The following is an 18,981-nucleotide window of genomic DNA, read 5'->3' on the forward strand; positions in this document are numbered from 1 at the left end:
TAATTTTCCAGGAAAAGAAGGGAAAATGGCTTACTGGTTTTAAAAAGAGACAAGGGACAACATACAATTTATGCAAAATTTAGAAGCACTCAAAGGAAACTCTGGAAAGTTCCTGAGACATATATAGGTAGGATCAGCATAAAACTTGAACAGTGTATCTAGATCATGGTTGCCATGGTGGCCTTGACACAATGAACATCTGTATCAAGATCATATTTTCTTGGTGGGACAGAGAGAAGCACAAGGCGGGACTCACATTTACAGTAATCCTTGTTTTCCAGGGACCATACAACCCAGTTTGTCCAGAGCTGTTCATCTTAAGTTTGTTATCCCACCATAATTATAAATAGAACCTCCTTTTTCTCTCAAGAATATCCCACTTTGGATGATAATTTCTGTGACTACCCATTAACAATATTTAATAACTATAGAAAACTGCTTCTCTATATTTTTTGTATGTTTGAAACATTTTATAACAAAAATATCTTTAAAGTTATCATCTACACAGAATATAGCTGCCAAATGCTCCTACTCTGCTATTCTAACCGTGAATCCCTCTGGGGCCCCTTCCTCCTACGGCGCTTGTGAGGATGAAATGAAATAAGCTCTATGAAGTGCCCAACAGTGACCAACACTGAATAAAATACAGCCACCATAGGTGGCCTTCCCTTGTGTTCACCAAACTCCTGATAAGTTATTCGGTGATGTTTTAATCTTAACATTTTATGTAGATTATACATTCATCTGATTCAAAATGCAAAAGGTACAAAAGCGTATACAGTTAAAAGTTTCCCAACCCACTACCATTTATCTCCCTGGAGGCAACTGTTTCCAGATTTTTGAATATCCTTAAAGAATATCATATGTATGGAAAAGAAAGATTATATATTTATATACATCTGTGTATGCATTTTCCTATGAGAGGCACACAAAGTCTCCTTGAAGAGATATCATTATTACAAATACCCCTCAATTTACAATGGGGTTATATTCCAATAAACTTATGAAAATATTGTAAGCTGAAAATGCATTTAATACACTTAACCTACTAAACATCATAGCTTAGCTCGGCCTACCTTAAACACTCACATTAACCTACAGTTAGGCAAAATCATCTAACAGAAAGCCCATTTTATAATAAAGTGGGCTTTGAATATCTCATGTAATATAATGAATACTGTACTGAAAGTGGAAAACAGAATGGTTGTATGAGTATTCAAAGTACAGCTTCTGCTGAATGTGTATTGCTTTCAAACTATCTTAAAGTTGAAAAATCATAAGTCAAAATATTCTAAGTCAGGGATTGTTTGTACTTCTACTTTACATGATGAAATTGAGCCTTGAAAAGATTAAGTGACTCGCCCAAGGTCACACTGGCAGTTAAATAGTGAAACTTGGATCCAAATTGTTCAGTCACTACATGTATTGTCTTGAAATTTGAAAAAGTGGAAGAGGAATTAAACTACTAAATTGAAGGACTACTTTAGGCATAGAAGCAGCAGATGCCTTCATGTCCAAGTGATTGTGAAAAGCCCACTTGCCCCAAAATATGTCTCCTGGTCATATGAAATTCCACCATTTCAGATTTTTACCTGGGGATTTAGAGTAGTCTGCTGTTTTCCTAGAGCTCCCCTAAAATAGAAATAGAAAATTTTGGAAGACTAAATATATGCTAACATTGGAAAACTCATTTTCTCCCCTTCGTAAGGCAAGGTACTGAAGGAGGGGGCCCTACGGGCTGTGCAGGGACATCCTGGAGGCATGGGGAGAAGAAACTGAAAGGCAAGTTTGTATGGAACAAAGAATACCGATCTCAGGATTCTCCCTTGAACCTGCCCTAACTTTGTTCAAATAGACTTAGCCACTGACCTGCTGTCAAAAGACCACAGCCAATCTGACTTGTTTTCAATATAATGATGAATATTGATTTGGTCCCTTCATCCAACATTCTCAGCTGGATCTTTTTTGACCAAGGATATACATTACTAGGTGAGTACAGGCAGTTAATTCTTCCACACGGGACTTCGGAGTTTCTGAGTTAACCAGAATCACCCACCTTAACATCTGCCAGTTTATACCCCAAGTCCTGACCAGTGCCCCCTACCTGCTATGCCTCATGTTTTCAATAGAGCATAAAATCAGAAATGAAAGATGAAACATCATAGCCAATATCACAGAAATACAAAGGATCCTAAGAAACTGCTAGGTATAATTACACACTAACTAATTGGATCATCTCGAAGAAATGGATAAATTCCCAGACACATAAAACCTACCAAGATTGACTCATGAAGAAATTTAAAAATCTGAACAGACTAATAGCAAGCAAGGAGGTTGAATCAGTAAGAAAATGTCTCCTATCAATGAAAAACCAAAAACCAGATGGCTTCCCAGATTAATTCTACCAAATATTTTAAGAAGAACTAATACCAGTCCTTCTCAAACTCTTCCAAAAAGCTGAAGTGGAGGGAATACTTCCTAACTCATCTTACAGGGCCAGCATTACCCTGATTCCAAAGCCAGACAAGAACACTACAAGAAAGGAAAATGACAGGCCAATATCCTTGATCTACATAGATGCAAAAATCCTCAACAAAATCCTAGCAAACCAAATTCAATAGCACATTGAAAGAATCATTCACCATGATCATGTCATGGTTCAACATAAGCAAATCAATACATATAATATACCATATTAGAAAAATAAAGGATAGAAACTATATGGCCATCACAATAGATATAGAAAAAGCTTTTGACAAAATTCGAAACCCTTTCATGGTGAAAAAAAAAAACACCCAACAGATCACGTATTGAGGGACTGTATCCCAACAAAATAAAGGCCATATATGACAAACCCATAGCTAACACCATGATCAATGGTGAAAAGGTGAAACTTTTCCTCTACCATCAGGAACAAGACAAGGATGCCCACAGACACCACTTCTCAGGGTAATTAGGCAAAAGAAAGAAATAAAAGGCATCTTAATAGGAAAGGAAGAAGTGAAACTGTCTCTACTGACGGCATGATCTTGTTATATATAGAAAACCCTACAAACTTCACTAAAAAAAGGTTAGAACTCAACACAAAGAAGGGAACAATAGACACTGGGGGACTCCAAAGGTGGGAGGGAAGGATGGTGGGAGCAAGGGTTGAAAAACTACCTATCGATTACTATGCTCACTGCTTGGCTGGTGGGATCATTAGAAGCCCAAACCTCAGCACCATGCAATATACCTGTTTAAGAAACCTGTACATCTACGCTCCTGACTCTAAAATGAAACATGCAATATTTAAAAAACAAAAACAAATAAATAAAATTTGAAAACTGTTAGAACTGAACTGATAGGTGATATCAGTAAAGTTGTAGGATACAAAATCAACATATAGAGCCTTGAACACAGCAACATCCAGCTGTCTGACACGAAAGTCTCAGGGGCAAGAAAACCTCTATATGAACTCAGAAACAATGAGCTAAGTTGTGTTTATGTCTGAAAGGATGTTAAGAACTTCATTCATGTTACATCAGAGCCAACAGAAAGAACCAACAGGAAACCTGTACCCAACAAACAGAAATGACAAGATGAAGGGAAAGCAGAGGTAAGGGCTTACCTTAGAAAGGGCAAGTGATTAGCTCAATATACAATACAATGTTTGCTCCTGAGCCAAAAATTTGTACAATAATTTGGATATTACTTGCACAACCAGAAAAATCAGCCACTCATTAGGAAAATGCGTTTCTGTAGAAGTCTTAGGACTCAGCTATCTATAATAACATGAAAAGACAATATTTTCATCCAAAATGAGTATTTTTGTTTGTCTTGGCTTGTTATTCTAACGTCAACAGCTTCTAAATAAACTGTTGAAGTACATGATATAACCACCTCTTTCTCCATCTTTCCCATTGCTCCCATAGGGATTCAGTTGTGCAATTTCACCATTAGCAAAGCTTTTTGCTGAAATCTGGCTTTTCAAAGGGAGAGTATCCAGAAACAGAAGATGCTGATCTGGGAGGCTCTTCCTAATAGAACTGCTGCTTCAGTTTAACTTGAAAAAGCCCACACCCAGTTCCTAATGACAAACATCTGAACACCGGGTTCAGATGTTTGAACACCTGAGCAAGACCATGCTATGCCTCCTGCTCGCTCTGTTCTATAAGCAACCCACAGATTGCTCCCTGTGAAGAGGAGCCTGCCAGGGGAGCAGCATTCCACCAGACCCTGATTTAGCAAGATATTTCCGTATCATTCCCCCAACCAGCTGGAAGTCCTCCACTGCTCTTGTGTAAAAATCTAACTCATCTCGCTGAATTTCCTGATTTAAAAGTCTAATTCATTTCACCAAAAGTGTGACAGAAGGAAACCAAGAACACCATCTCTCTCTTACCAAACCAAAGCTATTGCATGTGCATTCTGGGGGAAAAACATGGTCCAAATATGTTATGGAGGGGGTGCCAGCCCAGTGTCATCCTCTTACTATTGCCATAGGATCTTGGCTGATGGCATCAGAGGAAAAACAAGTTTATCGATTACTTTCAACCATTAAGCTCACTCCTCCATGAAAAATAAGTCACAAGTCCAATGTCTCTTATTAAAATAAGCACTGCAAAATATAAAGGAGCCACAGTTTTAAAATGGGACACACGTTCTCTAAGCAGTGAACCATGTTAGAGGTGCACTGTTTACATTGTATAACGTCCCCTGGAGCCAGGGTTAGGAAGCGCATCTGTTCTTTGGTGTTCTGGGATGAAGGAGAAAGGAAAATGTGCTGCCAGAAGTGCGTGGGAAGGAGCCCATGAGATAAAGGAAGTAAATCCATTTGCTGATTGCAATAATAATGGTAATACACGAAGCTATACATACATACATACATACATACATACATGCAAATTTTCACATTTTTTTAAAAAAAGAACTTAAGGCTTCCACTCATCTAATCAGCCCTTATGAACTCTCCTGATTAGCTGCAAGGAAAATCTTCCTTTCTCCTCTTTCTTGCACCATCCTGGGCTCCCTTTTGACATGTTTTTTTTTTTTTTAACTTATAAACAATCAGCTCATATTCTGAAGTTTGTAGTCCCCTCCCGCCCCCTCTCTCTCTATACGGCTCATTTACATTGGCAGCTGTCGTGCTGCTGGGCATCCTCAAACCCACAAGTTTCCCTTTAATGTTTGAGCAGACAAACATGATCATGCACTAGGCATCACTGTGCCACTCAAAATGCTTTTTTGTTTTTTTTATTGCATCTGAGAGAAATCTCAAGGTTGCAAACCTGGAGTCAGAATTGTCTCCATGTGTCTCAGTGGGAAGAGTATCGTGTGAAGAAACAAGTTGATTCTACTAATCAAAAGGAATTTTTTTTGATATCAGGTCATCCTCCGAATGAATTTATATTACCGAGTGGAGGGTCACATGAAGAAAATGGTCAAACAGCACCACCTAGAGCAAGAGCTGAGAAGTGCAGTGGAGCCGGGCTGTGTCAGGAAAGAAAAGCAAGCTGGGGCCTGGCTCAGCGCTCTCCCCTCTGCTCCTGTCTGCACGGAAAGATTAGGATGACAGTGGCAGGAAGCCTGTGCACCTAGTATGCATCACTTGAAGGGAACACACAGATTCCAGTAAACAGTTGGAAGGAAATGTTAATACCAGGCTCTGCTAAACAATATGAAATGACTCCTAGATGAGACAAGCAACTTTCATCAAAGTTCCCTGATACCTGAAAAGACAGCCCAGGGGATCCTGCACTACATGTGGTGTATGTAAATTAAGCGGGTTATTTTCCCCTTTGTAATCAAGGCTCATACACAAACAAAATCACACTTTAGAAACGGCCTATTTCAACTTGTAACTAGCTTGCTTTCAGGGGCTCCAGGTCAAAAAGAAATAGAGCACAAAGACGCTTTCTCCTTAGGGATCATACACAAATTCACTCTGTCCGTTTCTTTCCCACATGGAGCAACAAAGCCGTCAGACCTCTCCATCCACACATCGGGTCCTTCCTGATTAAAGTGAGATAAATCACAGCCCTCTCTCTCTAGATGGCAGGCGACAAGAGGGGGATGCTTGCCTCAAGAAGTCCTCCCCATCCCTCTACATTCATGCAAGCCCGAGCGGAGAGATGCAAGAAATTACGGATGCTTTTTAATTCCCCAGACACTGCAATTAAAAATGGAAATTTTTTGGCCACGCCTGTTGGCTCACGCCTGTAATCCCAGCACTTTCAGAGGCCGAGGTCGGCGGATCACCTGGGGTCAGGAGTTCGAGACCAGCCTGGCCAACATGGTGAAACCCTGTCTCTACTAAAAATACAAAAATTAGCTAGGAATGGTGGTGGGCGCCTGTAGTCCCAGCTACTCGGGAGGATGAGGCAGGAGAATCACTTGAACCCGGGAGGCAAAGTTTGCAGTGAGCCAAGATCGCACCACTGCACTCCACTCTGGGTGACAAAGGAAGACTTCATCTCAAAAAATGTTTTTAAAAAATGGAAGTGTTGTTCTTTCATTTGTAAATGTGTTTTGGTAAAAGAGGGGCAGTTTAAGCAACCCTTTCTATTGTCTACATTGTTAAAATTCATCCGACATGGACTCTTGACTCCGTTTTGCCTGGGCAGACCCAATTCAAGCATTTACAACAGCTATAACCTCCTCAAATCAAAAAGAGGAATCAGCATTATTGCTAAGTTCAAATAAGGTCTTGTTTTATTTCATTTTTATTTTTGAATGCAGCCATTCCTCCATGTGCTGTCATCAGGTAAGATTGTCAGTCCTGATTAGGTAAAGGTATTATTACAAAATGCAATTCTTAAAAATTCAGTGTCTAACTACACTTTTAATAAGCCTTTCCCCCTCCCCTATGTATTCTCCCTTAGACACCCCTTCTCAAATTTAAAATCACAGAAACTAAAATATGATGCCTAAAGAGAGCCTAGCGACTGCCCAGTCCTCTAATTTGATGAGTGGGAGTACTGAAGCCCAGAGGAGGTCAAGTAATTTGTTCCCAATGTCTTAGACAAGAAGAAAATGACCAGCTGGGAAATCCCACTCATGTCAAGGCAGAGGCACAGGGCCACAGACTGTGGTTGAATTGTGTCACACTCCTACATCCTTCTTTAGGAATCACAGAACATTCCTGTGTTGAGTCGGAGTCACTGACTTCCTTTTCAGGCTGATTGAGTTCTGTCCTTACAGGCTGCGACAAGAAATTTTGGTATTATGCTACACCAAGACCATTTATCTAGTTCAAGAAATGCACAGTCCTTAGAGCCCAGCAACTTTCCCCATGTCCAGTAAATGTAGCTTCTCCATTAGAAGCTGTCAGAATGGAGCCTTCTGGCTCATCTTGATTTTGATTTGTGCAAGAATGAATGGTTGTGCTAAGACAGCTTTCCTAGCTGATAGAGAGCGAAACTTTTTTCTCATCATCTATAAAAAAATTAAATTAGAACTTTTTTCTCATAATCTGTGAAAAAATATTAAATTAAATCTGGCTCGTCTTGATTTTGATTTGTGCAAGAATGAATGGTTGTGCTAAGACAGCTTTCCTAGCTGATAGTGAGCCAAACTTTTTTCTCATAATCTATAAAAAATATTAAATTAGAAGCATAGAGTTTATTTCATGACTTTTATCTTCCTGCAATTTTCTTGTGGGCATAAATGATTTGTTTTTATCCTGCCTGCCCCCCAATCCCTTTTCCAAGAGACTAAAAGAGTATCTAGTGCAAAGTGGAGACTCAAATATTTTTTAATAAACAGTGATCCCAGCCACCGAGTGCATGTTGCCAAATGCCAACCCCATAAATAATCAAACACATCATCTCATTCAGCCAATCAAAATCAAGTGCTACCTATTTTTTTAAGTTTTCATAGCCCTTGGGCATCTGCTTTCTCAGCATTTCCCAAACTTGAGTCATTCTCATCCTGCCTTCCTAATTTTGATCTGTCAATTACCTCTACTATTATTTATTTCATATATTTTTAAATAGACCCACTTTTGAAACTTAAATACACGCCTTTTAAAAGGAAGCTTTCTTACTACTATACATCAAAAGCCATTATTACTTGTTCTAAGTACTCATAACAAGATGGTCACAACTATTAAAATTTACTAATGTGCATCCACATACTCTCTAAATTCATGGAGCATCTGCACACACTTTAAGAAACAATTCTGCATTACTCACTCAATTTTCTTGACATCCTTCTGAGGCAGGACAAACCTTGGGCCCAAAGAATTGAGGTAGGAGTCCAAGCAAGTTGCCAACCACATAAAGGCAAACCTTGGCTGGGAAGTCAGGACTACCAGCCCCTAGGTTATGGTTCATGCTCTTTCCTCTGCTCTCCAGAACCTCCAATCTCCAAGTGTAGTTAGCAGCCCAGATGCAGCAGCATCCTCTAGAGACTTGTTAAAAATGCAGAAGCTCAGGCTCCACCCCAGGCCTATGCAGACTGAATCTGCATTTTAACAAGGTCCAGGTAATTCACGTGCACATTAAGTTTGAAAAGGCCTGGTATAGATCAGCGGTTCTCTAACTTAGCAGCACATTAGAACCATCTGTAGAGACTTTAAAAATACCAGTGCCTGGGCTTCACCTCCCAGAGAATCTGACTTAAGTGTCTGGGGTTTGCCCTGAGTCTAGGTATTTTTAAAAACTCCTCAGCTTATACAAAGCTGGCAGGGCCGGGCACAGTGGCTCATGCATATAATCCCAGCAGTTTGTGAGGCCAAAGTGGGCAGATTGCTTGAGTCCAGGAGTTTGAGATTAGCCTGGGCTAAAACCCCATCCCTACAAAAAAAAAATACAAAAAGTAGTTGGGCATGGTGGTGGCACATACCTGTAGTCCCGGCTACTCAGGAGGCTGAGTCCTCACTTCAACCCAGGAGGTCACGGTCTGGTCAACAGAGCAAGACCCTGTATCAAAACAAACAAACAAGCAAACAAAAAATGCTAGCAGCTTACCAGCTAGGGAGGCCTGTAGAGCCAAGTTTTCCAAATGGGGCTACATTAGTTGTTCCAGAACTTTAGCTGCATCAAAACCACCTGGATGGCTTGTTCAGCTACAGAGGGTCTGGCCATGCCCCTAGAGTTTCCAGCTGAGGGTCTGGAATGAGGCCTGATGATTTGCATTTCTAACAATCTCCAGGTGATGCTGATGCTGTGGGTCCAGGGGCCACATTTTGAGAATCTATGCTAAATGAATCGGAGAAGACCAAAGCTCAAACTTATTCCAAGAACTTTTCAAGGCCCACCTGCAAGTTGTAGTGGAAGTAAGCATCTAAGGGTGCAAAAAAGTTTCACTGTAGACTAAGGCCTTTTACCTGAGCTCTCAAATGTTCCCATTTCTCTTATCAACCTAAATAACAAACAGAGAGAGGCTCTCCACAAGAAAAAGATATTCGTTTGGAAACAGAGCCTTGCAATAGAAACAGGCAAGCCAGAGTAAACTATATGCATATTCACGGAGGTAAAGGAAGACAAAAGAAAAAATGAGGAAGATTATATGATCATTTGGAAATGATTACCCTTGGCTACAAAGATCAATAACAAAGGTGATGCCAGGCACAGGTTGGACAGGCATTTGTTGGGCAAATATCCTTCAGAAGCATTGTTGTGTGCAAAGTTGCAATGGGCTTTGTGCAAGATTGTGTTTTTTGCAGTCTTCTGTGATAAGTTTTTGTTATCAGACATACAAGCCCAAGAATCCTTTATTGCATGACCTTCCCTGGCTCTATTTGTCAGGGTTTTGGTTAGGGTAGGGGTATTTTTAACACTCTCAATGTAAAAAATGCCATAAGGTAGGTACCCCAATTGCTTGTTTCGTCTTCATAAAATAACTTTTCCACCCGAACAAAGTCTACACATAAATTGTAAAAATACCCTGGCATGCAGTCCCTGGAAAAGTCTGGAGTCATTCTCGGGGTTCCCACCCAGGTGGGCAAGCGTAGCCACCACAGATAAACACAAAGTAGGGGTCCCCGCTGGGGTTCAGTGGCAGGCAGTGGCCCTGGTTCTGATATTTGGCTGAAAACACAGCTCCTCTTTGTCACCCTCAGGACATTTCAGCTATTTCCTAGATAATAATCTCACTTCACCCTGCACAAAACAGGCACATGATCATGTCACTCTGACCTGGTTTGAGTCCAAGGAGAATTTTGTTTTTAAAATAATTTAGGTTAGTAGTTAAAATATGAACTTTGGGCCAGGAGTGGTGGCCCATGCCTATAATCCCAGCACTTCGTGAGGCCAAAGTGGGCAGATTGCTTGAGTCCAGGAGTTTGAGACTAGCCTGGGCTAAAACCACATCCCTACAAAAAAAAAAATACAAAAAGTAGTTGGGCATGGTGGTGGCACATACCTGTAGTCCCGGCTACTCAGGAGGCTGAGTCCTCGCTTGAACCCAGGAGGTCACGGTCTGGTCAACAGAGCAAGACCCTGTATCAAAACGAAGAAACAAACAAACAAAAAATGCTAGCAGCTTACCAGCTAGGGAGGCCTGTAGAGGCAAGTTTTCCAAATGGGGCTACATTAGTTGTTCCAAAACTTTAGCTGCATCGAAACCACCTGGATGGCTTGTTCAGCTACAGAGGGTCTGGCCATGCCCCTAGAGTTTCCAGCTGAGGGTCTGGAATGAGGCCCGATGATTTGCATTTCTAACAATCTCCAGGTGATGCTGATGCTGTGGGTCCAGGGACCACATTTTGAGAATCTATGCTAAATGAATCGGAGAAGACCAAAGCTCAAACTTATTCCAAGAACTTTTCAAGGCCCACCTGCAAGTTGTAGTGGAAGTAAGCATCTAAGGGTGCAAAAAAGTTTCACTGCAGACAAAGGCCTTTTACCTGAGCTCTCAAATGTTCACATTTCTCTTATCAACCTAAATAACAAACAGAGAGAGGCTCTCCACAAGAAAAAGATATTCGTTTGGAAACAGAGCCTTGCAATAGAAACAGGCAAGCCAGAGTAAACTATATGCATATTCACGGAGGTAAAGGAAGACAAAAGAAAAAATGAGGAAGATTATATGATCATTTGGAAATGACTATCCTTGGCTACAAAGATCAATAACAAAGGTGATGCCAGGCACAGGTTGAACAGGCAGTTGTTGGGCAAATATCCTTCAAAAGCATTGTTGTGTGCAAAGTTGCAATGGGCTTTGTGCAAGATTGTGTTTTTTGCAGTCTTCTGTGATAAGTTTTTGTTATCAGGCATACAAGCCCAAGAATCCTTTATTGCATGGCCTTTCCTGGCTCTATATGTCAGGGTTTTGGTTAGGGTAGGGGTATTTTTAACACTCTCAATGTAAAAAATGCCATAAGGTAGGTACCCCAATGACTTGTTTGGTCTTCATAAAATAATTTTTCATAAAATCTCTGTAAACGTGGAAATATCTACACTGCTATCTCTGTAAATGTATAAATATTTACAACGCTATCTGTATAAACATGGAACTATTTACACCGCCGTCTCTATAAACATGGAAATATCTACACCGCTATCTCTATAAACATGGAAATATCTACACCGCTATCTCTATAAACATGGAAATACCTACACCGCTATCTGTATAAACATGGAAATAACTACATTGCTGTCTCTATAAACATGGAAATATCTACACCTCTATCTGTATAAACATGGAAATATCTACACCACTGTCTCTATAAACATGGAAATATCTAAAATGATATCTCTATAAACACGCAAATATCTACATCACTGTCTCTATAAACATGGAAATATCTACACCGCTATCTATATGAACATGGAAATATCTACACCGCTGTCTCTAGAAACATGGAAATATCTACACCGCAATCTCTATAAACGTGGAAATATATACACCGCTATCTCTAAAAACATGGAAATATCTACACCGCTATCTCTATAGACGTGGGAACATCTACACCGCTAACTCTATAAACCTGGAAATATCTACACCGCTATAAGTATAAATGTGGAAATATCTACACCGCTATCTGTATAAACATGGAAATATCTACACCGCAATCTCTATAAACATGGAAATACTTACACCGCTATCTGTATGAACATGGAAATATTTACAAAGCTATCTCTATAAACGTGGAAATATCTACACCGCTATCTCTATAAACATGGAAATATCTACACCACTATCTGTAAAACATGGAAATATCTACACCACTGTCTGTATAAACATAAAAATATATACACGTCTATCTGTTTAAACATGGAAATATCTAAACCTCTGACTGTGTAAACATGGAAATATCTACACCGCTATCTGTATAAACATGGAAATAACTACACAGCTGTCTCTATAAACATGGAAATATCTACACCGCTATCTGTAGAAACATGGAAATATCTACACCGCTGTCTCTATAAACCTGGAAATATCTACACCGTTATCTGTATTAATGTGGAAATACCTACACCGCTATCTGTATAGACGTGGAAATATCTACATCGCTATGTCTAGAAACGTGGAAATATCTACACTGCTATCTGTATAAACATGGAAATATCTACACCGGTATGTGTATAAACGTGGAAATATCTGCACCGCTATGTGTATAAACTTGGAAATTTCTACACCGCAATCTGTATAAAAGTGGAAATATGTTCACCACTATCTGTATAAACGTGGAAATATCTACACCGCTATCTCTATAAACGGGGAAATATCTACACCGCTATCTGTATAAACGTGGGAATAACTACACCGCTATCCCTATAAACGTGTAAACATTTACACGGCTATCTCTATAAACATGGAAATATTTACACCGCCATCTCTAAAAACATGGAAATATCAACATTGCCATCTCGATAAACATGGAATTATCTACACCGCCATCTGTATAAACATGGAAACATCTACACCAACATGTGTATAAACATGGAAATATCTACACTGCCATCTGTAGAAAGATGGAAATATCTACACCGCTATCTGTATAAACGTGGAAATATCTACACCGCAGTCTGTATAAACATGGAATAATCTAAAACGCTATCTCTATAAACATGGAAATATCTACACCGCTATCTCTATAAACATGGAAATATCTACACCGCTATCTGTATAAACATGGAAATATCTACACTGCTATCTGTATAAACATGGAAATATCTACACCGCGATATGTATAAATATGGAATAATCTACACCGCTACCTGTATAAACATGGAAATATCCACACCGTGATCAGTATGAAAATGGAAATATCTAAACCACTATCTCTATAAACATCTAAATATCTAAAAAGCCATCAGCATAAACTTGGAAAAATATACACCGCCATCTTTATAAACATGGAAATATCCACACGGCCATCTGTATAAACATGTCAATATCTACACCGTGATCTGCATAAACGTGGAAGTATCTACACCGCTATCTGTATAAACATGGATATATCTCAACCGCTATCTCTATAAACATGGAAATATCTACACCGCCATCTGTAGAAAGATGGAAATAAATACACCGCGATCTGGATCAATATGTTGAAATCTACACCGCTACCTGTATAAACATGGAAATATCTACATCGCAATCTGTATAAACATGGAAATATCTACACCGCGATCTATATAAACATGGAAATATCAACACCGCTATCTGTATAAACATGGAAATATCTACTCTGCCATCTGTATAAACGTGGAAATATCTACACAGTGAGGTGTATAAACATGGAAATATCTACACCACTATCTGTATAAACATGGAAATACCAACACCGCTCTCTGTATAAACATGGAAATATCTACACATCCATCGGTACAAACAAGGAAATATCTACAGAGCTATCTGTATAAACGTGGAAATAACTACACCACTATCTGTATAAACATGGAAATATCTACACCGCTAACTCTATAAACATGGAAATACCTACACCGCTACCTGTATAAACATGGAAATATCCACACCGTGATCAGTATGAACATGGAAATATCTAAAAAGCCATCAGCATAAACTTGGAAAAATATACACCGCCATCTTTATAAACATGGAAATATCCACACGGCCATCTGTATAAACATGTCAATATCTACACCGTGATCTGCATAAACATGGAAGTATCTACACCGCTATCTGTATAAACATGGATATATCTCAACCGCTATCTCTATAAACATGGAAATATCTACACCGCCATCTGTAGAAAGATGGAAATAAATACACCGCGATCTGGATCAATATGTTGAAATCTACACCGCTACCTGTATAAACATGGAAATATCTACATCGCTATCTGTATAAACATGGAAATATCTACACCGCGATCTATATAAACATGGAAATATCAACACCGCTATCTGTATAAACATGGAAATATCTACTCTGCCATCTGTATAAACGTGGAAATATCTACACAGTGTGGTGTATAAACATGGAAATATCTACACCACTATCTGTATAAACATGGAAATACCAACACCGCTCTCTGTATAAACATGGAAATATCTACACATCCATCGGTACAAACAAGGAAATATCTACAGAGCTATCTGTATAAACGTGGAAATAACTACACCACTATCTGTATAAACATGGAAATATCTACACCGCTAACTCTATAAACATGGAAATACCTACACTGCTATCTGTATAAACATGGAAATATCTACACCGCTATCTATATCAACATGGAAATATCTACACCGCTATCCCTATAAACATGGAAATAACTGCAATGCTAGCTCAATAAACGTGGAAATATCTACACCGCAATCCCTATAAACATGGAAATGTCTACACCGCCATCCTTATAAACATGGAAATATCTACACTGTCAGCTGTATAAACATGGAAATATCTACACCACCATATTTATAAAGATGGAAATATCTACACCGCCATCTGCATAAACATGGAAATATCTACACAGCCATCTGCATTAACATGGAAATATCTACACCACCATTAGCATAAACATGGAAATATCTACACCGCCAGCAGTATAAACATGGAAATATCTACACCGCCATCTGTATAAACATGCAAATATCTACACTGCCATCTGAATAAACATGGAAATATCTACACTACCATCTGTATAGAGATTGAAATATCTATACTGCGAGGTGTATGAGCATGTAAATATCTACACAATGATCTGTATAAACATGGAAATATCTATACCGCTATCTGTATAAACATGGAAATATCTACATCACTATCTGTATAAACATGGAAATATCTACAGCGCTGTATGTATAAATATGGAAATATTTACACCGCTATCACTATAAACATGGAAATATCTACACCGCCATCTGTATAAACATGGAAATATCTACACCGCCATCGGTATAAACATGGAAATATCTACACTGCCATCTATATAAACATGGATATATCTACACATTCATCTGTATAGACATGGAAATACTTACACTTCCATCTCTATAAACATGGAAATATCTACACAGACATCTGTATAAACATCGAAATATCCACACTGCCATGTGAATAAACATGGAAACATCTACACCGCTATCTCTGTAAACATGGAAATAATTACACCGCCATCTGTAAAAACGTGGAAAAATCTACACAGTCATCTGTATAAACATGGAAATATCCTCACCACCGTCTCTATAAACATGGAAATATCTACACTGCCATCTGCATACACATGGAAATATCTACACAGACATCTGTATAAACATGGAAATATCTACATCGCTATCTGTATAAACATGGAAATATCTACACCGCGATCTATATAAACATGGAAATATCAACACCGCTATCTGTATAAACATGGAAATATCTACTCTGCCATCTGTATAAACGTGGAAATATCTACACAGTGTGGTGTATAAACATGGAAATATCTACACCACTATCTGTATAAACATGGAAATACCAACACCGCTCTCTGTATAAACATGGAAATATCTACACATCCATCGGTACAAACAAGGAAATATCTACAGAGCTATCTGTATAAACGTGGAAATAACTACACCACTATCTGTATAAACATGGAAATATCTACACCGCTAACTCTATAAACATGGAAATACCTACACTGCTATCTGTATAAACATGGAAATATCTACACCGCTATCTATATCAACATGGAAATATCTACACCGCTATCCCTATAAACATGGAAATAACTGCAATGCTAGCTCAATAAACGTGGAAATATCTACACCGCAATCCCTATAAACATGGAAATGTCTACACCGCCATCCTTATAAACATGGAAATATCTACACTGTCAGCTGTATAAACATGGAAATATCTACACCACCATATTTATAAAGATGGAAATATCTACACCGCCATCTGCATAAACATGGAAATATCTACACAGCCATCTGCATTAACATGGAAATATCTACACCACCATTAGCATAAACATGGAAATATCTACACCGCCAGCAGTATAAACATGGAAATATCTACACCGCCATCTGTATAAACATGCAAATATCTACACTGCCATCTGAATAAACATGGAAATATCTACACTACCATCTGTATAGAGATTGAAATATCTATACTGCGAGGTGTATGAGCATGTAAATATCTACACAATGATCTGTATAAACATGGAAATATCTATACCGCTATCTGTATAAACATGGAAATATCTACATCACTATCTGTATAAACATGGAAATATCTACAGCGCTGTATGTATAAATATGGAAATATTTACACCGCTATCACTATAAACATGGAAATATCTACACCGCCATCTGTATAAACATGGAAATATCTACACCGCCATCGGTATAAACATGGAAATATCTACACTGCCATCTACATAAACATGGATATATCTACACATTCATCTGTATAGACATGGAAATACTTACACTTCCATCTCTATAAACATGGAAATATCTACACAGACATCTGTATAAACATCGAAATATCCACACTGCCATGTGAATAAACATGGAAACATCTACACCGCTATCTCTGTAAACATGGAAATAATTACACCGCCATCTGTAAAAACGTGGAAAAATCTACACAGTCATCTGTATAAACATGGAAATATCCTCACCACCGTCTCTATAAACATGGAAATATCTACACTGCCATCTGCATACACATGGAAATATCTACACAGACATCTGTATAAACATGGAAATATCTACACCGTTATTTCTATAAACATGGAAATATCTACATCGCCATCTCTATAAACATGGAAATATCTACACCGCCATCTCTATAAACATGAAAATATCTGCATTGCCATCTCCATAAACATGGATCTATCTACAGCGCCATCTGTATATACATGGAAATATCTACACCGCCATCTCAATAAACATGGAAATATCTACACAGCCAACTGACTGAACACGGAAATATCTACCCCGCTATCTCTATAAACATGGAAATATCTACATCGCAATCTCTATATTCATGGAAATATCTACACAACCATCTCTATAAACATGGAAATATCTACACTGCCATCTGCATACACATGGAAATATCTACACAGACATCTGTATAAAAATGGAAATATCTACACCGATATCCCCATAGAGATAGAAATACCTACACCGCTATCTCTATAAAAATGGAAATATCTACACCGCTATCTCTATAAACATAAAACTATCTACACCGCCATATGTGTAAACATGAAAATATCCACAATGGCATCTCAATAAACATGGAACTATCTACACCGCCATCTGTATAAACATGGAAATATCTACACTGAAATCTGTATAAAGATGTAAATATCTACACCGCGAGCTGTATAAACATGGAAATACCTACACCGCTATCTGTATAAACATGGAAATATCTACACCGCTATCTCTATAAACATGGAAATATATACACCGCTACCTGTATAAACATGGAAATATCCACACCGTGATCAGTATGAACATGGAAATATCTAAACCACTATCTCTATAAACATGGAAATATCTAAAAAGCCATCAGCATAAACTTGGAAAAATATACACCGCCATCTTTATAAACATGGAAATTTCCACACGGCCATCTGTATAAACATGTCAATATCTACACCGTGATCTGCATAAACATGGAAGTATCTACACCGCTATCTGTATAAACATGGATATATCTCAACCGCTATCTCTATAAACATGGAAATATCTACACCGCCATCTGTAGAAAGATGGAAATAAATACACCGCGATCTGGATCAATATGTTGAAATCTACACCGCTACCTGTATAAACATGGAAATATCTACATCGCTATCTGTATAAACATGGAAATATCTACACCGCGATCTATATAAACATGGAAATATCAACACCGCTATCTGTATAAACATGGAAATATCTACTCTGCCATCTGTATAAACGTGGAAATATCTACACAGTGAGGTGTATAAACATGGAAATATCTACACCGCTATCTTTATAAACATGGAAATATCTACACTGCTTTATGTATAAACATGGATATATCTGCATCGCTATCTCTGTAAACATGGAAATATCTACACAGCTATCTGTGTAAACTTGGAAATATCTACAACACTATCTGTGCAAAGATGGAAATATGTACACCCCAATGTGTTCAAAGATGGAAATATCTACACCGCAGCCTCTGGAAACATGGAAATATCTACACCGCTATCTGCATAAACATGGAAATACCTACACTGCGATGTGTATAAACATGGAAATATATAGACTGCCATCTGTATAAAGATGGAAATATCTACACCGCCATCTGTATAAACATGGAAATATCTACACCACTATCTGCATAAATATGGAAATATCTACACCGCTATCTGTATAAACTTGGAAATATCTACACCGCTATCTGTATAAACATGTAAATATCTACAAAGTCTTCCATATAAACATGGAAATATCTACAGCACCATCTCTATAAATATGGAAATATCTACACAGACATCTGAATACCCATGGAAATATCTACACAGACTTCTGTATAAACATGGAAATATCTCCACAGCTATCTGTATAAACAAGGAAATATCTACACCACCATCTGCAT

This window comes from Pan paniscus, chromosome 5 (assembly GCF_029289425.2).
Source record: "Pan paniscus chromosome 5, NHGRI_mPanPan1-v2.0_pri, whole genome shotgun sequence".
Taxonomy (NCBI): domain Eukaryota; kingdom Metazoa; phylum Chordata; class Mammalia; order Primates; family Hominidae; genus Pan; species Pan paniscus.